We start from the raw sequence: 15,500 nt of genomic DNA on the forward strand, positions 1-15,500 counted from the left end.
CTTAGTCTATTCATCGAGAGTGTCAGTTTGTACCTCATTGTCACAAATTAGAGTGATTGAGGCACTTTTGGTTAGATATAATTAGGGAATAACCCTCTTGTGTCTGATGATGTGTCGGACATTCATGCTGGGATATACGGTCGAAAATAGAGCGAAGCCGGTAAAACAAATATTTTTGACCAAGGGCACAATTTAGAATTAGAAATTGGGGGGGGTGCAAAGTGCGAGGCCCGCAGGGCTAAAGCTCATAAGCCGGGGGTCTGGGCCAACGGTTTCTAGATAAGCTCAGATGCATTCTGAGCATCCAGAACAGTAATTTTAATGTTTTGAGAAGACCATAAAGTGGACACCATTTGACTTGTGCAATTTGAAACTGTGGATATAAGTACTTTATTCTGAGAATAGCCAGCATTGATTTTATTAACATCCTGGTGTAAATAAGGTATCACCACATGTGTAGAACTCAAAAAGAATGATAGGTTGAGTTTTCATTAAAAACAACTGCAATGTGGTAAAATGTATTAAGAAATATGAAAGAACAGGCTCTTAATAATTATTAACTATTGCATACTGTATTTTTTTTCCTCAAGATTTGTTTTTGCATAAGTTTGAAAAAAAAACAACAGATCATAAGTTTAGGATAAATTGCTTATCATGAATTTAATTTTCGAAGTGGCACTAATGACGACACTCATACTGAACATAATTTCGCTTGAATAGACTGATTTTGGAGATCAAGCAATAATTGCAGATGGGCTTTCTGAGGTCCCAGATAGCTTTTCTGATTTCCTTTTCTAACTTTCAGAATTTAGTAAATTAGCATATGGTCCATTGATACTTATGTGTAGACACTAGTACCTAGAGGCAACTATTTCTGGTTTCAAATCTGGGCAAATGCAGTCCCAGAAAATTCCAAATGTGACAAACAAGAAACAGGTGTTGTAAACAAGTCAATGCTGCTAAAAATACAAACTTACAGAAACAAAGATACTATTCTGAAATGGTTTGCACATAAGACTGGCATAGCATGTTTCAAGTACACACATATATGTCAGAAGGTGGGAGGGACATACCATATTCTGTCCCCCCTGGTTGAAAAGGTGGGGGGGACATGTCCCCCCTATCCCCCACCAAATTGCGCCCATATTTTTGACCGTACAACAGCATTAATGTCCGACACATAATCATACACAATGGGGTTATTCCCATTCTAAAGCAATTCTATTGTTTGATGGTTTATTTTTCTGTAGGTAATTCTGTTGGCGAGGCTTACCATGAAACAGCAAGTGTCTCTCCAACAGCAGTCAGGGCGCGGTAATTCTGTATCAGAATCCACATCAATACTTTCATACGGTAGCTTAAATTCACCCATTTCGGCGGCGGCACATGACTTTCTCTCACTCTGAGATAACTAGCAAAGCGTAGGTGGTGTTCTGATAAATTGTGCGTCTTGAAAGTTACGCATCCCAACAATACTGTGCATGAAAATTCAGTAAGGTATGTCTTCTATAATATATTCCAGTTCTAATGTAGAACTACAGTATACTAGTGTATACTAAGGTGTTATATGGCTGGGGGGGCCTGGCTGCCGGTTTGTTTCTGTCTTTTGGTTTTCCTCCCAGGTGGCGTGCGTTTGGGACTGAGTGGCTGTGTTGCTGAGGCTGTCAGGACCTCACCCTGATCACCTGCGACTCGTCAGGACTCACAGCTGTGGTGCATCTGGATGGATTGGAACATGTTGGCATTTAAGACTGGAGTGCACAGTGTGTATTTGCCAGAGACTCGACCTTGTGACCAGACGGGTGAGATCGTCGTCTTGGGAGCCATCTCATCAGCAGCGGATGCTGAGAACGTCCAGGTTTGATGCACAGTCTGTGAAAGAGGAGGGGGTGAGGTTTCACGCTCGTCAGCACACTTCCTGAGGTACGTTAGATTTTGTGACTAACAGTTATACAGTCAGTAAATGTGGTGTCCTCACACCTTATTGTATTGAGCTGTTTGTTAGTCATGTATCAGCTTTCACTGCAGTGGAGTTTTGTGAACTGATTGTTCCATGCCTGCAGGTTGGGAAGCTGATCAGTAATCAAGCCAGGAAGTGTTTGCTGTTTGTACACCTTTAAGTGTTCTGTGTGTAGAGTGTGGACTCACATAATGGTTCCTTCTTTCACAGACTCGGTTGTTGCGGCCACCTGGGGGGTGTCGGCGGGGTCCTTGGGTCCGAAACAGCTTCTGGCTCCGGACCGTTAGCGCTGCTGGGAGCGCACCACGCCAGGCCGCACCTTTGGTTATTATATTATCACTGTTATGTATTAAATTCAGTTAGCCTTTGTACCGTGCTCTGCTTATTTCATACTGGGTCCTTCAAACGCTGGTCGGTTCTCCGAGCTGCGTCCGACACATAACACTAAGGTATATCTAAATATCTAAAAAGGAAGAGTAGAATAGAGTAGAATAGAGCCACTTAGGTGCCTGGTCTTGAGAACCAGGGATGGCGCATGTACGCAGTTGCGCGTACATGCGCTGTTGTGCGCGCATGCCCTGTTGCGCGCGGAAGACAGGAATGACATTCAACAGTAATGACATCTCAAAACACCGGTCAGGGCACGGTGTAATACATGTTTGGCCACTGGTCTAATATTTTTGTCCGTTCCACAGATATTATACATCTGATTATGTCACATGATTAACCAATCAGATTCACAGAAAAAATGTAATTGGATTACAATGTAAAATATACATTAAATGGCATTTCAATATTATATTCAAATGTACACAAAATCCACAATCCGGATCAGATCCGGATCAAACTTTGTCAGACTTTGTCAGTGCGTGCCAGCCTGCACCTCACTTTCAAATATGAGTGATTGGGGAACCTTTGGTTAAGATATAATCTAAAATACACATTAAATGGAGTTTTTCATGTTAATTTTAAATGGCCTCAAAATCTGTAATCTGGATCACATCCAGATCAAATCATTGACAGTTAATAAAGGATACATCCCACATAACACTCTCAAATATGAAAGAAATTCGATCTTTTTTGACAGAGTTATGAATTTTTGAAAATTTGTTCAATGTTAAAGGATAGGGATTTTTCCAATTTTCCAAAATTTTTCCTGACTTTCCCCTTTAACCTATGACCTTGAAAATGGAATCACTTCTTGACTATCAGGATATGAATCTTCAGTAATAATTTAGTAACACTATATGAAAAATTGTGGGCTCCAGGCTGTTCACAATCAAACAAACAGACAGACAAACTGGGGCGATAACATTACCTTAAGGCCCCTAGTGCGACAGTGCGAAGTTTGGTTGAAAACGGTGAAACAGCACGAAACAGTTCAAATTTGCGTACCATGGAAAATCACGCTGACGGGCAGGCGTGCCTGATGACAGTTGGAGAGTTTGTGCACGCGGTGGTGTCTTTCAAGCAAGAACACAGTGCATGGTGTTGGGGAGGTGGTGCTGCTCTTGTGGCGACACACAGCTGGTGTTCTCTGTGTTCTGTGTATTTTATGTTCTTTTAACCAGTTTTAAGTGTTTGGTTTTGGAAACCTGTACATTTGTGATTTGTTTTAACAGAGTATCTGCCGTAATGGAGATGATTTATCTCTTCACTGTGAATTGTACCTGGAGTTATGAGCACTCCCAAACAATCACGTATACACGGGAGGCTCTCGTAGGATTAAGGCACTGTCTAGCCAGGAATGATCCTACACACTCTTGGCTGGTCAAAAGCTTTACAAAAGATTTATCTTTTGTATTTCGGGAGAGCTTTGGGAAGCCGAGATGTCGGAAACGCGGATGGAGAGGTGCCGTGCGTCAGCGCATCAGGAAACTTCAGAGTAAGAACCGTATTACTCTGCTTTCTATGATCATGGCAAATGTCCAGTCCTTGAGGAATAAGACTGATGAACTACAGGGAAATGTTCTTCACTTACGGGAATTCAGGGATGCATGTGTCTTGGTATTTACTGAGACATGGCTGTCTGATTCAGACTGTGACTGTTCTCTGGAACTTAGCGGCTTCGGTGTTCCTGTGCGTCTGGATCGGGACAGTGAAGCGACGTGTAAAACTCAGGAGTATGCTTGTACATAAACCGCAGATGGTGCAGTCAGGTAACTGTGCGTCAGCGGCTGTGCCTACCTGATATTGAACTTTTGTCTGTGTCACTGAGGCCGTTCTATCTCCCAAGGGAATTTCCTCAAATAACTGTCACGGTGGTCTCCATCCACCCCAAAGCTGACGTCAGATCTGCTTCAGATACAACCTTTAAAGTGATACACGACCTGCAATCTATTTCTCCTGATGCTCCAAATTTTATTTTAGGGGATTTTAATCACTGCAATCTCAAGAAATCACTGAATAACTTTTATCAGTACGTCACCTGTCCTATAAGGCGCAACAAAACTTTAGATCTTTGTTATGGATCTATCAAAGGGGCGTATAAATCTGAGGCAGGACCCGCACTGGGCTCTTCAGATCATAACACTGTTCACCTCCTTCCCACATATAAATCTGTGTTGAGGAGGGAAAAGACTTGCAAAAAGCAGGTCAACGTCTGGAGCAACGACAGTTCACTTGCCCTACAAGGATGCTTTGATTGCACAGACTGGTCTCTATTCCAGGAGGACTGCTCAGATATTGATGAACTTACTAATGTTGTGTGTAGCTACATCTCATTTTGCAGAGACTCTGTGATCCCTTCTATGGAGGTAAAAATTTTTCCTAATAAACCATGGCTCTCTAAAGATATTAGGGGACTTATTCACAAAAGGAAAATTGCTTTTAATATGGGTGATGTCCTTACGGAAAGAAAATTAAAGAAGGAAGTGAGGTTTGAAATAGAATAGGCAAAACTGAGAGCCTACACAGAAACAAGACTAAGGTATTAAGATAAAATTGAGGCTGAACTGAGCAGTAACAACCTGAGGAAAGCCTGGAATGGAATGAGAACAATGACAGGATTACAGAGGAAGGGGAATGACAAAATTTTATTGGATGGTTTTACTTCAGATACAGATTTAGCTGATGACTTAAACAGATTTTATCTTCGATTTGAAAATCAGAATTTTATTGCACAGACAGGTGTTTTTAAAGATACTTTGTCTATGTCTCCAGCGTTTTCTAATGACGTGGATGATATGGCAAATCTTTTTAGGAAAACTAAGGCTAAGACCTGACAATATCTGTGGCAAAGTATTAAAAACTTGTGTGGATCAGCTGAGCAGCATTTTCCACTATATTGTTTCACTGTCTCTTGAGCTGCACAAAGTCCCTAAGCTTTGGAAACATTCAGTTATTGTTCCAATAGCAAAGAGTGGCTCCCCCAAAGCACTCAACGATTTCAGGCCTGTAGCTTTGACTTCTTTAGTGATGAAGACTTTTGAGAAGATCATGAAGTCGGACGTTTTGTTGCATGTTGAACAACAGCTTGACCCACTGTAGTTTGCATACAGAGCTGGCAGAGGTGTCGAGGATGCAGTGGTAACATTATTGCACTTTTTGTTTAGGCATCTTGAGGGGCAGAAGACACATACCAGACTCTTATTTATAGACTTTTCCTCAGCATTCAATACCATCCAACCGTTTCTGCTTGCTGATAGGCTCCTCCATCATTTTAAACTTGATCCTCACCTGATTAGTTGGATAACTGACTTTTTAACTCACAGGTCACAGTGTGTGAGACTCAACAGTGTTCTTTCTTGTGTGCTCTCCTCTTCTACTGGTTCTCCTCAGGGTGCCGTAGCAGCGTCAGTAACAGACACATCTTAAAGTTTGCTGATGATACAGTTATTGTTAGTCTTCTTCAGGGAGATGAGCAGGACCATGGGCCTGCTGTTGATTACTTTGTTTCTTGGTGTGAGGAGTCTTTTCTGGAGTTGAATGTGTCAAAAACTAAAGATATGATTATTGATTTTAGGAAGTCTACCTGTTTTCCATTACCAGCTGTTATCGAAGGTGCTGATGATGAGATGGTGGACAGCAACAAATATCTGGGTGTGGTCCTTGATAATAAACTTTGCTTTGAACCTCATGTTGATGTTATCTCCAAAAAGGTTCAGCAAAGATTGTTCTTTTTGAGGACGATGAGAACCTTCCAGGTTTCTTCCGAGATGATGACTCTCTTTTATAGAAGTTTTATTGGATCTGTTTTGACTTTTTGTATTGTTGCATGGTTTGAAAATTTGAATTGTTCCAATAAGAGTCGTCTCAGCAGTCTTGTTAAAACTCCTGGAAAAATCTCAGGAAGTCAGCAGGCCGGGGTAATGTCTATTTATAACAGACAGGTCTTGAGAAAGGCTAATGCTATTCTGGATTGTCCTAATCATCCACTGAAAAAAGAGTTTGAGCTTCTGCCCTCAGGCTGTCGTTTTAAGAGGAGGACTAAAAGATTTCAGGTCTCGTTTATCCCCAGTGCAATTTCATTACTTAATTAGCCTTTGATGCTCTTGTTTATTTTGCACTACTATTGCTTATTTGCACATCCACAAATTGCACTTTTGCAATACTTTGTTTTGTTTTGGCATGGACTCTGGATTGAATACTTGACATTGTATGGGTATTGTTTTTATTATGTTTGATTTTAGATTTTTAGTGGGGTCTTATTTTCACTGTTAAAATTGTTATATTGTTGTCTTTGTGTACCTTGTCTTTTGTGTGCTCCTGCTGCAACACTAATTTCCCTTTACGGGACAATAAAGAAATTCTGATTCTGATGGTGCACCACATTGCGCCGCTTATGTGGAATAAATATAAAATAATACCAGCTGGTACCTGTGGGACCACATCACACCACTTATGCGGAATAAATAAAAAACAAAAAAAAAAGAAAAAACATACCACCCACGGGACGCAAACCCACGCCTTCCAAAAGCTCTGATTGCCAGTCAGAAAATTTACCACTGAGCTACGGAGCTGTCCTTTGAAAGCTGCCAGAACCTGCCTCATATCAGGAAGGACATGGAAGTATTACAAAAAAAATTTAAAATCCCACACCATATAAAAACACTGCATTTATCAAGCGAGCAATACAAATATGATCCGTCTGTTCCTAAGATAAGATAAAACTTTAATGATCTCACAGAGGAGAAATTCACATGTTACGTCAGTTCTTAAAAAACACACAAGATGGGTGCAAATAGATGAAAATGTTCATCAAACAGCGTGTGCAAGGATAAGCAATAATAATAATACTTCATTTGTAAATGAGTTGTTATTGCACATGACTTGTGGACATATTAATATTGCACATGATTTGTGGACATATTATTGCATGTGGTTATTTCACAGTGTTATTGTACAGTCTGACAGCAGCTCAGAGGAACGACCTGCGGTATCGTTCCTTCTTGCACTGAGGGTGCCTCAGCCTGTTACTGAACAAGCTGTTCAGCTCCACTACAGTCCGGTTCAGAGGGTGAGAGGAGTTGTCCATGATGGATTTGAACTTGGCTAATGCACTCCTCTCAGCCACCTCCTCCAGAGAGTCCAGAGGACAGCCCAGGACAGAGCTGGACTTCCTGACCAGCTTATTCAGTCTCTTTCTCTCCCACTCTGTGCTGCCCGGGGCCCAACAGACAACAGCATAGAGGAGAGCAGAGGCTACAACAGAGTCATAGAAGATCTTAAGCAGAGGACTGCTCACTCCAAAGGATCTCAGTCTCCTCAGGAGGTGGAGGCAACTCTGTCCTTTCTTGTACAGGGCGTCAGTGTTGTGAGTCCAGTCCAGTTTGTTGTTGAGGTGAACACCCAGGTATTTGAAACTGTCCACAGTCTCTATGTCCTCCCCGCTGGATGTTCACCGGTGGGTGAGTTGGTGGTTTCCTCCTGAAGTTAATCACCATCTCCTTCGTCTTACTGGTGTTGAGACAAAAGTGGTTGCGCTCACACCAGTCGTTCCCCTCAGACACACGACCCACAATGGCGGAGTCATCAGGGACCTTCTGGAGATGGCAGCTGTCCGTGTTGTAGGTGAAGTCCGAGGTGTAGAGGGTGAAAAGGAAAGGCGAGAGGACGGTGCCCTGGGGGGCCCTGGTGCTGCACCTTACCACCTCAGACTGACAGCCACACAGCCACACGTACTGCAGGCGGTCAGGGAGGCAGTCAATGGTCCAGGCGGCAAGATGTCCATCCACACCTGCGTCCTCCAGCTTCCCCCGCAGCAGCGCCGGTCTGATGGTGTTGAAAGCGCTGGAGAAATCAAAGAACATGACATGACATGACATGACAAAGAACATGACTCTCACAGCGCTCCCGCCAGTCTCCAGGTGGGGGGGCACTCACTGCAGTAGGTAGGTGATAGCGTCATCTACCCCAATGTTGGGCCTGTAGGCGAACTGCAGTGGGTCCAGGATGTCGCTCACCACTGTGCGGAGGTGAGACAGGACGAGCCATTCCATGGTCTTCATGAGGTAGGAGGTCAGGGCAACTGGTCTGTAGTGGGCTGGTTCCATCCTCTGGTGATGACCCATGGTCACAGACATACAGTCATGAAATGACATGAATGAGAAGCAGTGTGCTCTGATCATGTCCACATCTACTGGTCCAGTGCATCCAGTCACTGTGCACATGTGTTCTGCCCGACAGGCGTATCTTGTGGAGGGTGCACCACAGCACAGACACCGCGTCATGTTGAACAGAGCTCACGTGGCTGACATGACATCAGATCGCCCACTGCGTGTTCTGATCTGACAGTCCGTTTCAACCTGGCAGGCTGTCAATGTCCACTCTGAGCATGCGCGCATTCGCTTGCTGCAGCTTGTCGTAACGGTGATATGTTTTTATTTATGTCTACTTGATAACAGCAAACAGACACACGCACCTCACAGTGGTCAGTTGTTAGTCCATGTCTGTCCAAACACAGTAGGTGTTGTCCAGCTGGAATGTCCAGAATGACAGATCTCCACAGCCTCTTCTGTCAAAGCCACACCTCCTGTCAGTTCAGCACACACACCAAAGCCACACTCGTGGGGAACTTAGACAAATTTCACTGCGAGTACGACAGTGATTGTCTGCAGTCTATTGTCGTGCCAAGAGCGCGACTGCCCACACATTTTCTAAGTGCCAATCGAGCGGTGTTCGATGTTCGTGCATGTCAGTTGGAATTTTGCTGGCACCTGCCGCAAGATGGTTCGATGGGCTCGCACAGTGCACACGCTGTCTTTCAGCCGCTGGTATGCGCAAATAGTTGTAGCAACAGGTGCACGAGGTGTTAGAGCAGGGGTGGCCAAGTTCGGTCCTCGAGAGCCACATTCCTGACACTCTTAGTTGTCTCCCTGCTCCAACACACCTGAATCCAATGAAAGGCTCATTAAAAGTCTGCTAACGAGTCTTTCGTTGGATTCAGGTGTGGTGGAGCAGGGAGACAACTAAGAGTGTCAGGAATGTGGCTCTCGAGGACCGAACTTGGCCACCCCTGTGTTAGAGGCAGGTACGAAATTACATGGTTTGCATACGATTCCTGCTTCATGCGCACTTAATGTGCAATTTGACCAAACTTTGCACTATGTGTAAAGGGGTCCTTAGATTAAATTAGTAATTAAAATAAGATAAACCAATAAAACTAACTAAAAGAGTTGCCTGAAAAGATTAATCTGAAGTGGATTTTCTGATATCAGACAAACTGTTCCACCAAGCAGGAGCATGATGGGAAATCACTACCCCCTTATTGTTTCTGCACACAGTGTTTACTGATTATTTACTCATTCAACAACTATTTCATGCTGAAATAGCCTATAATCTATGGACTCCATAGCCAGGCGTGCACATAACTGGTACTCATGGTGCTTGTGCACGCTAAAAATAAATGATGTGCAGCAGAAAACACAAGGGAAGCACTTCATAATTTATCTTTGTCTATGTACTTCATACTTTATCTTCATACTTTATCATACTTCATAATTTATCTTTGTGTATGTACTTGATGTGGTTCTTGGTGCTTCAGTGTGCATTTTTAACCATTTTTGACTGTTTAGTGCCTTTTTTGCACTGCATGACGCCGCACTTCACTCCCCCGGCTAGCGCGATGCTAAGCTACTCTGCAGCTGAGCTACAGAGCCTGAACAACAATAATGTCCCTCGGGACATTCTCGTTATCAGAGAGCTTGGTTTGCTCCGCCGACCTCATTGCGTCCACAGAGGCTCCCGGAGAAAGTCTGTATTCCATCGGACTGGTTCGTCTGTGCCTGTTATCTGGTCAGCTGAGCGCATCGGCGCTCACGTCATCAGAGCGCTGCAGCTTCTGGGACTTGTAGTCCTGATGTGACAACAGTGATTTCTGACACTCTCCGGGTGCTGGATGGAAAACGTGGAGTGGATTTTAAGCTACTCAGGCCTATTCAAAGACATCAGTCTGTCAAACCGACAGACGTCTTTGGTTTGGGTCTCATTAACATCAGATCACTGTCCTCAAAATCCCTGTTGATTAACGATCTAATTATGGATCATCACTTGGACATGATTGGGTTATGTGAAACCCGGCTCAAACCCACAGCTGTTCTTCCTCTGAATGAGGCCTGCCCACCAGGGTACACATTTAGTCACATGTCTCGTGGTGCGAAGCAAGGTGGGGGTGTTGCTTTTATTTATAAATCTAGGTTTACCTTATTGACTGTTGGGGGTCATAAATATAATTTGTTTGAGCATCTGACTCTCCGCTCTGCCCACGATGCTACGTACTGTCAGGGTCAGAAGTTTGGAAATCAGTCATGTTATTTTGTCACTATTTATAGGCCTCTTGGCCCATATTCTGAATTCTTAGATGAATTTGGTGCGTTCATCTCTAGCCTGTCAGCTAGTGCGGACAACATTTTGATTATTGGTGATTTTAACATTCATATAAATAAGCCCTCTGATCCCCTTTGCAAGTCATTTATGGAACTTGTGGATACATTGGGATTCCAGCAATGCATTCAGGATTCAAGGCACATTAGTGGAAATACCCTTGATCTGGTTCTCACACATGGCCTTGCTATCACGAACATCGACATTTAGTGGAGCGTTTAGTGGAGCGAAAGCCTTGTCTATCTCTGCAGCGAGGCATTAATCCCTCAACTATGACCGAACTCGAAGCCAGACTGCCTGAAATTTTGGCTTCAGGTTTGGAGAATGTTCAATCAGTGGATAGTCTTGTGGATGGCTTGAATTCAGTGCTCAAGGCTACACTGGATAAGGTTGCACCTCCTTTTTTAAGGCCACGCCTTCCCAAGGCACAGTCGCCTTGGTTCAATGGTTACTTGCGTGACCTTAGGCAGAAGGCTAGAGGTCTGGAACGGAAATGGCGTAGTTCTAAATTAGAGGTGTTCCACCTTGCATGGCATGATGCTGTCTTAGATTATAAGCATGCACTCCTGGCTACAAAGTGTGCCTATTATTCTGATTTGATCAATAAAAACAAGCATAACTCAAAGTTTTTGTTTGAAACTGTAGCATTTCTCATTTATGGACGGGCACCTATTATTCACTCTCCCTTTTCAGCACAGGACTTCTTGGACTATTTCCAGCAGAAAATTGAGGATATTTGGTTGAGCATATCTCAGCAGGCTTTGGTCCAACCACCGCATACTGCTATGGAGGTGGAAGGTCCCACTGAGGTGTTACCCAGATTTACAGATTTTGATGGTATCTCGCTAGGCACGATGACGAAGCTTGTGACGTCTACTAAAAGCACAACCTGCTTATTTGATCCCATACCAACAAAACTGTTTAAGGACCAGTGGCCCACTCTTGGGCCGACTGTGCTGGAAATGATAAATCTCTCATTAACTTCTGGATCTGTTCCTAAATGTTTCAAGTCTGCAGTGATTAAACCATTACTTAAGAAATCCAATCTCGACCCTAGTGTATTGAAAAATTATAGACCGATATCAAATCTATCATTTTGTTCTAAAATCCTAGAAAAAGTGGTTTCGCGACAGCTCGTGGACTACCTCACTGAGAATAATCTTTTTGAGCCACTGCAGTCTGCTTTTAGAAAATATTACTCCACAGAGACAGCACTTACTAAAGCTGTGAATGACCTTTTGCGAGCAATGGACTCAGATACCACTACAGTCTTGGTGTTTCTGGATATTAGTGCTGTGTTTGACACGGTGGATCATGATATTTTACTCGATAGGCTGGAGAATCATTTTGGGATTACTGGAACTGCCCTTGCATGGTTGACGTCATACCTGTCCAGTCATTCTTACTGTGTATTGTGTAATGGCACTTCCTCTGATCGTTGGGACATGAAGTTTGGGGTTCCACAGGGATCCATTTTAGGCCCCCTGCTTTTTTCCCTTTATGTAGCACCCCTTGGGAATATACTGCGGCGCTTTGGGATTCCCTTTCATTGCTATACTGATGACACTCAATTGTACATGCCAATAACTGCTGGTAATCTCATTCACATAAAATCTTTGGAAGATTGCCTTGCATCAGTAAGAAGTTGGATGTCTAGTAACTTCCTACTTTTAAAATCTGATAAGACTGAAGTTATGGTTCTTGGTCCAGCGAGGTATCGGCATCAATTTGATCAGCTGGCACTTAGCTTAGGTTGGTGTGTTATACATCATATGGATAAAGTGAGGAACCTTGGAGTAATTTTTGATCCTACGTTGTCCTTTGACCTCCACATTAGAGACATTATGAGGACTGCTTTCTTCCATTTGTGAAATATAGCGAAGATTTGTCCCATCCTGTCTATGGCTGATGCGAGACTTTGATTCATGCACTTGTCTCTTCGAGATTGGACTACTGTAATGCTCTATTTTCTGGCTTACCGCAGTCCAGGATTAGGGGTCTTCAACTGGTTCAAAATGCTGCTGGAAGACTTTTTGACACAAAGCAGAAAGTTCGACCACATTACGCCCGTTTTGGCGTCCCTGCACTGGCTTCCAGTCGCTGCAAGATTGGATTTTAAAGTACTGTTATTAGTTTATAAAATTGTTCATGGACTTGCACCTCCCTATCTGGCTGACCTGGTAAGGCCCTATATACCAGCTCGGGCCCTGCGTTCTCAGGGTGCAGGACTTCTATGTGTTCCCAGGGTGAATGAAAAGTCTGCCGGTCACAGAGCTTTCTCTTACCGTGCCCCAGCTCTGTGGAACAATCTCCCGGCACACATTCGGCCGTCGGATACTGTGGAGACTTAAGTCATGTTTAAAGACTCATTTGTTTTCCCTGTTTTATCATTAGTGTTATGATGTGTTTTTATTCTTGTATTCTTTTATGGTTGTCTTTTTATTGTGTTTTAAATTCTTAATTCAGTTTTTTCTGTTTTTATTATGTTGCGTGAAGCGCCTTGAGACAATCCCATCGTGAATTGGCACTATATAAACTAATAAATTTTGAATTTGAATTTACCAGTTATGTGCACCCCTGTCCATAGCACTTTAACCTATAGGTCCTATCGGCACGTCTGCTTGGATGTAAACTGTGTTCGGCTGAACTAGATTGGTACTTGCTGATTTAACTCTCCTCCCAGCAGGACCGGAGGAAGGAAAAGCGTTATAAAGGTTCTGCTCCGCCCCCGCCCCCTCGCCCCCGCTGAGTGATGAAGTGACTTGTGCAGAATCTCTGTTTAATGTCCAAACAAACACACAGACGTGAGAAAAGAAGCACATTGATTAGCAGCTTTAGGTTGTCCTGCAGAGGAACGGACAGCTGTGCGCGCTGGGAGCGGAAGGTTACGCAAATATGTGAATACAAACGTTATAGATCGGCCTAATGAAGTGCACGACCTAAAGGATGCGTTTCAAACAAAGCGTTTGCCTCCAGCTGCTTCAACACGAAATATGTGAAATATTTATCTCATTTGCACACATGTGCCACGGATCAGGACAGAAGAGGCTAAACAGCGCCGCGGATAACAGCAGCTTCCGCAGCCTCGCGGCACTACTCATAAAATCTGTTATTCCAGGGCTTATTAATATTCAGTGGATTTTCTACTTTAAAACAAATAATATATGCAAAGCTAAATGTTTACAAATAATAGCGACAGTCCACATCGCCGAAGATGAATTTTTAATGCAAAGCCCGAACGTGAAACCGTCCACCGCTCCAGTGCTCTCTGTATCCTTCGCTGCCTCAGTTATCCTCTCTGGGGACCAGGATGGGAACAGTTGTCCAAAAATAACTGGCGTATCGGCTGACGTGCGCGGTCGAAGCACCAGGAACCACAGAGTGGACGTCTGCAGAGCTCCTAAGCCTGAATTTAAACTTTGAATGTGTTTGACAGCTTTCTCAGCTCGTCGCCTTGATAATCTAACCACTGTAATCCAGAAGGGAAGTGCAGAGCAAGAAAGAACTGAGCAGAAGGTCAGCGTGAGGTTCCTGCAGAGCCACAGAGGGATTAAAGGGGAGGTGATGGTCTAGTGGTTAAGGTGTTGGGCTTGAGTCCAGAAGATCATGGGTTCAAATCCCCGCCTGACTGGAAAATTACTAAGGGCCCTTGGGCAAGGCCTTTAATCCCCTATTGCTCCCGGTGTGTAGTGAGCGCCTTGTATGCAGCACCCTGACATCGGGGTGAATGTGAGGCATAACTGTAAAGCGCTTTGAGCGTCTGATGCAGATGGAAAAGTGCTATATAAATGCAGTCCATTTACCATTTACTATTAAAGTGACTTTGCGGGAGAACCTGAAGAGCAGAGACAGCTTGGCACAAGCTTGAAAGGACATTTTAGAAATATTGGAAAAATAAAAAAAAGATTCTTTTATCTGCAGGTGTTGGAGGATTTATTCACAAAAGGCTTCATCTGGCAAACGTATATGAACTGATTCTCTTGGTCGTGTGAGCGAGCGCTGCCTTTATATTCTGTCCATCTACTCAAACTGAAACCATTTAGTAAATCTTAAAGAATGTGCAAGTGAATTTTACAACCTTATCACACGTTACCTTTCCTGGCTGCCGGCTCTCACTCGCACTATTGATCTCCCTGAGCCAATGAGAAGGGCGGAATAAGTCATGTCCACAGCACGGGGGCGGCATGCATGAGTTTACCCAGCAACAACAACGGGCAACGCATTCAGCAACACACTGTCAGCCAGTAAGGAGCAGATTAACTTAGAGGTGCAGATAATGCAAAAAATTATGCATTTTATGATAAAAGGTTCAAATTTGTGATGGTGATTCTCCTGATATTACAGTATTTACCAAAATTCAAGATGGCGAGCATTTTCCAAGATGACCGCCAAAATAACATATTGAAAATCACTTTTGCATACAAATGTTCCTATGTGAATGGGTAAAATGATATTTATATCAAATTTCATTTTATTTTTATGTCCGCCAAGGACATGATAAAATCATCGGCGGTTGTTTATTTATTTATTGGTCTGTCTGTTAGCAGGATTACGTCAAAACTATTGCACGAATTTTGACAAGATTTTCAGATATATATTAGGCCATGGAAGACTCCATTAAATTCTGGAGGTAATCTGGATTTCACTTTTAAGGATTACATCAAAACTACTTCAAGGATACAACATCATGATGTAAAACCAAGATCAGGAAGACACT

The 15,500-nt window shown here is 43.3% G+C and overlaps 1 protein-coding gene across 2 annotated transcripts in view; it reads right to left on the reverse strand.

The window, feature by feature from the left end:
* kiaa1549la (KIAA1549-like a) overlaps positions 1–15,500 on the reverse strand; it is a 235,322-nt gene that overhangs the window by 84,146 nt on the left and 135,676 nt on the right. The window lies entirely within an intron of this gene.

Source organism: Thalassophryne amazonica, chromosome 8, assembly GCF_902500255.1.
Source record: "Thalassophryne amazonica chromosome 8, fThaAma1.1, whole genome shotgun sequence".
Classification (NCBI taxonomy): domain Eukaryota; kingdom Metazoa; phylum Chordata; class Actinopteri; order Batrachoidiformes; family Batrachoididae; genus Thalassophryne; species Thalassophryne amazonica.